At 45.5% G+C, this 6,973-nt stretch overlaps 1 protein-coding gene and 1 long non-coding RNA gene across 2 annotated transcripts in view; both read left to right on the forward strand.

Moving 5' to 3' along the window:
• Positions 1-6,973, forward strand: part of LOC116543866 (zinc finger protein 429-like) — a 785,602-nt gene that overhangs the window by 304,082 nt on the left and 474,547 nt on the right. The window lies entirely within an intron of this gene.
• On the forward strand, positions 405-1,144 carry LOC116543897. Its single transcript, XR_004265753.1, has 2 exons — positions 405-583; positions 899-1,144. It is a non-coding gene; the product is annotated as an uncharacterized LOC116543897 (long non-coding RNA).

Raw genomic sequence — 6,973 nt, forward strand, 5'->3', positions numbered from 1 at the left:
CCTTTTTTTTTTTTTTTTTTTTTGAGGTGGAGTTTCACTCATGTTACCCAGGTTGGAGTGCAATGGCGCGATCTCGGCTCACCGCAACCTCTGCCTCCTGGGTTCAGGCAATTCTCCTGCCTCAACCTCCTGAGTAGCTGGGATTACAGGCACGCGCCACCATGCCCAGCTAATGTTTTGTATTTTTAGTAGAGACGGGGTTTCACCATGTTGACCAGGATGGTCTCGATCTCTTGATCCACCCGCCTCGGCCTTCCAAAGTGCTGGGATTACAGGCGTGAGCCACCGCGCCTGGCTTTTTTTTTTTTTTTTTTTTTTTTAAGACAGGGTTTCACCATGTTGGCCAGTCTGGTCTTGAACTCCTGACCTCAGGTGATCCGCCCGCCTTGGCCTCCCAAAGTGCTGGGATTACAGGCGTGAGCCACCGCGCCCAGCCCACAAAATAAGTTTGCCTTTAATCTATTTTCTCCATATCTAAATATGAGAGTTTAAGAGTGTGGACAGAATTGAAGACATGGAGTTTTTTTTTTTTACTTCTGTGATGCCATCATCCTTTGTTCACTGCCTGATCTCTAAAAGAAAGGTGGGCAGGCCGGGCGCGGTGGCTCAAGCCTGTAATCCCAGCACTTTGGGAGGCAGAGGCGGGTGGATCACGAGGTCAAAAGATCGAGACCATCCTGGTCAACATGGTGAAACCCCGTCTCTACTAAAAATACAAAAAATTAGCTGGGCATGGTGGTGCGTGCCTGTAATCCCAACTACTCAGGAGGCTGAGGCAGGAGAATTGCCTGAACCCAGGAGGCGGAGGTTGCGGTGAGCCGAGATCGCGCCATTGCACTCCAGCCTGGGTAACATGAGTGAAACTCCGTCTCAAAAAAAAAAAAAAAAAAAAAAAAAGGTGGGCAACAGGTGGTAAGCAGTGGTTTACCTGTGGTATTTTATTCCTGCCACCCTCAGCTATTTCTATGGCCACTGTCTGTTCCACCCTCGAAACTGAAGAGAGATATTGGTAGGGGGAGGTTCTTCCTTCACCTCTGGCCCTTCCACACATCAGAGCTGCCATGTGTGGATCCTGGGTGCCAGGAATGAGCCTGGTCTGAACTGCAATGTTCTAGAAAGGTAAAATATAGAGTTACTTTCAAAATGTAGTTGCAAATATTTATATACTTCATTAATAATTACATATTCCTCATACATTGAAATGACATTTTGGATATATTGGGTTAATTACATTGTTAGAATCAATTGAACCTGTTCCTTGTTTCTTTCTAAAGTTTGGCTACTAGAAAATTCAAATTTCACACGTGGCTCACATTTTATTTCAGAAAATTCCCTCCTTTTTAAAATCTCAGGTTGCCTGCTCGAAGGACGACAAGCCAGGAAGGTAAAAAAGCTAAACTTTTTTTTTCTTTTAGACACAGTATTGCTGTCACCCAGCTGAAGTGCAGTGGTGTGATCTCAGCTCACTGCAACCACCCCCCGCCTGGGTTCAAGTGATTCTCCTGCCTCGGACTCCTCCTGAGTGGCTGGGAATACAGGCAAGCACCGCTCTGCCCAGCTAATTCCATCTTGACCAGGCTGGTTTTTAACTCCTGACATCATTATCCACCCACCTCGGCCTTTCAGAGTACTGAGATTATAGTCGTGAGCCACCATGCCCAGCCACGATGTAATATGTTATTTACAAATGCATATGACCTTATACACAAGGTTGAATGCAAATATTCTCTAGGTTGGGCCTGGCTCAGCTCAGGAAATAAGCCTTGCTGAGAAGACTGCAGCCTAGGCTGACACTCTTTCTTCATTCAGCCCATCATCTAATCTCACAGCCTGAGAGGGTGGAATTTAAACGTTATTCAGACCAGGTGCAGTGTAATCCCAGGACTTTGGGAGGCCGAGGTGGCAGATCACCTGAGGTCGACAGATTGAGACCAGCCTGACCAACATGGAGAAATCCCATCTCTACTAAAAATACAAAAATGAGCCCAGCGTGGTTGTGCATGCCTGTAGTCCCAACTACCTGGGAGGCTGAGTCAGAAAAATCGCTTGAACTCAGGAGGTGGAGATTGCAGTGAGCCGAAATCGCACCACTGCACTGCAGCCTGGAGGACAGAGGGAGAGTCCATCTCAGAAAAAAAAAGTTATCTGATGAGCGATGCTGGGCTGGGAACTGTTTAATTAGGCACGCAGCTGGAGGTAACAGCGCGGATTTTGCATTTGGTAGGGCCTCTGTCTCTCGCTGCAGCTAGAGTTCCAGGTCTACTCTTCATTGTTCTGTGTCTTCTGCTCCAAGAGACCCAGGCTGTGTGCCCCGGTGACCTGCAGGTAATGGGAGATCCACAGCTAAGATGCCAGGACCCCCTGGAAGCCTAGAAATGTTGAGAGTGTCAGTTCTGACATCCCGAGAGGGGAAGGGGGTGATTGGGACCAGTGGGAAGCGGCTGTGGCAGGACTCAGGCCTCCCCGCTGTCAGCTCCACAATCTGCACCCCCGAGTTCTTGCCCAGCTTGGCCTCAGTTTCCTTCAGCCACAAGATGGTGGCTTTGCTGACAGCCAGAACAGGGGCGTCCTGTATCTTCCCTACACAGTGACTGTGCCCTGGCCTGGAGCCCTCCCTGAGCAGCTTTGCACCCACAGCACCAAGTCTCTCCCGGATTGTGCAGGTACCACGGAAGGGTCATTGGGGAGAATCCTGCCTCGGGCTGTGGGTTCATGAATGGGAATGTTGCAGAATTTTAGAGACTGAAAAGACTGTTGAGGTTGCAGAAGGAGTTTATTTTACGTGTACACTGGCCCAGGTTTACTTGGATTTAAAATGGCTGAGCCCTTAACAAAGACAGGGTTTGGCCTTTTACACATGAAGTACACAGTGGCGCTGAAATAAGTTTGCAAGTATAGAACAAAGCAATTTATTAAGCAATGACAGGCACCTGCCTTAGGCTTACAGATGACTCTTGCTGTGCAACCCAGATGTTTGCTATTTGTAGAGCTCAAGGATTCTAATACGTGCCTTATCTATTGCTTTCTGTTACAGTACCCAGAAGGCCAGAGGTCTGCCTGACTGGGCATTTTTTATGACCTTTGCCATGTTGCAGAAACACAGTTATTAGCTATAGAGAACAAAAATATAAGAATTTATAAACTTATAAAACTTGCAAAGCAGGATACAATTCCACAAGAGGGGGAATAACTTAGGAAAGTTTGCTTATGAAAGAAAAGTTTTATTTCTCCTTTTCTTTCCTGCATTAATTGTATTTTTCTCTTCAGTATTCTGAAACATTAATTTTATTTTATTATTATTATTTTTTTTGAGACAGAGTCTCTCTGTGTAGCCCAGGCTGGAGTGCAATGGCATGCTCTCAGCTCACTGCAACCTCCACCTCCCAGGTTCAAGCCATTCTCCTGCCTCAGCCTCCCACGTAGCTGGGATTACAGACATGCGCCACCAAGCCCAGCTAAATTTTATTTTTATATTATGTGGTTTTATCAATTTCTTTCTCCTCTTGATCCCTCCCTTTAGTGCGCTTTTATGTAAGTAATACTTTTAATAGAACACACCACTATAATGGTCTTTTTGAAGATAGTACTAAACTATATGCAGGAGAGAGTACCTGGATAAAACAGAGTTTTAAATTGCCTTTTTAAAATTTTATTTTTATTTTTTATTTTTTTTAAGACAGGGTTTCACCATGTTGGTCAGGCTGTTCTTGAACTCCCGACCGCAGGTGATCCGCCTGCCTTGGCCTCCAAAGTGCTTGGATTACAGGCATGAGCCACCACGCCCGGCCAATTGCCTTTTATGTAAGTTGCACCTTGGTTGTTTTAAGCTAAAGTTTTACTTTCTTTTACTTTGGGATGACTAATAGAGGGTAGGCATGCTTCGTGGCTGCTCTGCTTTAGTACCTCCAGTGAGGCGTAGTGCCAGGGCCTTTTTTTTTTTTTTTTTTGCCTTGGCCTTTGTGCACCTGTGTGACTGTGCCTATTTTAGGTTATGCCTCCCTTGAGGAATCCTACCTGTCATTGGCTAGCCAGCCATCTTCTGGGGCTAGTTAGGATGCCATGGTGGTTCTAATGAGGTTTAGATAGAATTTTTTGAAACTGGCCGGACGCGGTGGCTCACACCTGTAATCCCAGCACTTTGGGAGGCTGAGGCGGGAGGATCACGAGGTCAGGAGTTCAAGACCAGCCTGACTAACATGGTGAAACCCCATCTTTACTAAAAATACAAAAATTAGCTGGGCATGGTGGCGCGTGCCTGTAATCCCAGCTACTCAGGAGGCTGAGGCAGGAGAATTGCCTGAACCCAGGAGGCAGAGGTTGCGGTGAGCCAAGATTGTGCCACTGCACTCCAGCCTGGGTAATAGAGTGAGACTTCATCTCAAAAAAAAAAAAACAAAAAAAAACCTTTTTGAAACTGACTGCAGGCCTTTGAGATCTCTGCTTTGATATACCTTCGAATTACCTTGATAAAGAATTTAGCCTTTTGTCTTTATTGAGGTGCTGCTGAGTTAATTTGCTTTATCCAGTTATTCTGGTTCCTGTTTTGGTTTACTTAAAATTTGCAGAAGTTTGATAAGCCTCCAGACAGCTCATGGTGGGGGTGGCAGGGACAAGATAGGCTTTTTTTTTTTCTCTGACGGACAGGTTGATACTTAATTAAGGCCATTATTTGGGTGGTGGTATGCCTAGCTACTGCTGCTTCTGTGGTTAACTGCATGCTTTGAAAGAAGGGAGGCAAGAGACATGGGAGGATTAAGCAAGTACGTAGAATAAGCATAAACCCTCCTATTAGTGTTGTACATTCTCTTTTTTTTTTTTTTTTTTTTGAGACGGAGTTTCACTCATGTTACCCAGGCTGGAGTGCAATGGCGCGATCTCGGCTCACCGCAACCTCCGCCTCCCAGGTTCAAGCAATTCTCCTGCCTCAGCCTCCTGAGTAGCTGGGATTACAGGCACGCACCACCATGCCCAGCTAATTTTTTGTATTTTTAGTGGAGACGGGGTTTCACCATGTTGGCCACGATGGTCTCGATCTCTTGACCTCGTGATCCACCCGCCTTGGCCTCCCAAAGTGCTGGGATTACAGGCTTGAGCCACCGCGCCCGGCCTAGTGTTGTACATTCTTTAAAAGATGAGAACTAGGCTGGTCCGATGGTAGTGGGTTATCAGAACTTATTAACATTAGTGTCACTAAAGTTGGTATACAACCCCCCACTGCTAAATTTGACTGGCTTAAAAAAAATAAAAATAAAAAAAATAAAAAAAAATAAAAGATGAGAACCATTCAGGTTTCCAAGTTTGAACTGGGACATGGGCCAACTTTTGCATTTTTGCAGTTATTTTCATGACAGCATTTTTACTATTACTAATTTATAAGCAACAGGTTAAACGTTCCACATGGGCCAGGTGCTGTGGCTCATGCCTGTAAAGGCAGCACTTTGGGAGGCCAAGGTGGGCAGATCACCTGAGGTTGGGAGTTTGACACCAGCCTGACCAACATGGAGAAACCCCGCCTCTACTAAAAATGCAAAATTAGCTGGGTGTGGTGGCGCATGCCTGTAGTCCCAGCTACTTGGGAGGCTGAGGCAGGAGAATTGCTTGAACCCAGGAGGTGGAGATTGCGTTGAGCCTACAGGGCACCGTTGCACTCCAGCCTGGGCAACAAGAGCAAAACTCCATCTCAAAATAAAAATAACTTTTTTACATATGCCTCCTTCCTGGACCAGGAGGTAATTGAAAACTAGTTTGTTTTGGTAAATAGCATTTTTTAAATGTCTGTGGATTGTACAGTCAACAGATATAAAGCTTGTGCAGTTTTATTGGTAATGATTTTGAGCACTGCTTGTAATCTTATAGTGCAATTAAGCATGCAAATAGGAGTGTGGTTCCCCCATGACCTGTCATGTGCCCAAGTAGCTGGCCTGTAATACTGAATAATTCTTTTACGTGGCCAATTAGTGTTTTTCCAGTTTTCTATTTTTATACCTTCTCTGATATTTACACTTCTTTTACTTCTGTTTTTTACTTTATTATAAACAGGGCATCCTAGAGTTTCTCATAGCTGTAAAGGGACTAAGAAGAAGGATGGTCTAATTTTTCGTAGTATGCAGACCTCCTGTTCCATTAGCTGGTAATTGTCAATATGCTCACTGCTGGCAAATTTAGTAAAGGCCTGGGGGTGCCTGCCAGCTATGGGGTGCTTCAAATTGATACCAGGAATGATTTAAACCTGGGAAGTAAAAAAATGGGTTGTAGGCCGGGCGTGGTGGCTCAAGCCTGTAATCCCAGCACTTTGGGAGGCCGAGGTGGGTGGATCACGAGGACAAGAGATCAAGACCATCCTGGTCAACACGGTGAAACCCCGTCTCTACTAAAAATACAAAAAATTAGCTGGGCATGGTGGCGCATGCCTGTAATCCCAGCTACTCAGGAGGCTGAGGCAGGAGAATTGCCTGAACCCAGGAGGCGGAGGTTGCGGTGAGCCGAGATCGCGCCATTGCACTCCAGCCCGGGGAACAAGAGAAAAACTCCGTCTCCTCTAAAAAAAAAAAAAAAAAAAAAATGGGTTGTAGCATGGCAACCTGGAGGTAGTTTTACCTTGTTTATTTTTGCCCTGCCACAAAGTTTGTCCCACCGTTGGTTGTAATATTGCTGCCCTAAACCAGTTATTTCTCCTAGTGGGTTAACAAAAGTGTTCCCCCAGTGGGCAATACAGTACCTCCGGACTATGCAAGTTTTTAGGAGTTAAATACTTGAGTGCTTTAGTGTGGGCTTGGGAGGGGTGAGGCTTAAGGTAAAATTTTCTTAAGGTTTTAACTCTTTTGCTTTCCACGGCCATCGATTTTCCATGTTAGTGTCTTCACAGACACAGCAAGAAGAAACACGTAGATTGTTAGTTATACTATTAGCCAGTTGAGCAGATTATTGGCTCCTGGAGGGGGGTCGAAAACCTCCTGGTTAGTTGTTTTTACAA

This window comes from Sapajus apella, unplaced genomic scaffold (assembly GCF_009761245.1).
Source record: "Sapajus apella isolate SASKATOON/1434 unplaced genomic scaffold, GSC_monkey_1.0 scaffold199, whole genome shotgun sequence".
Taxonomy (NCBI): Eukaryota; Metazoa; Chordata; class Mammalia; order Primates; family Cebidae; genus Sapajus; species Sapajus apella.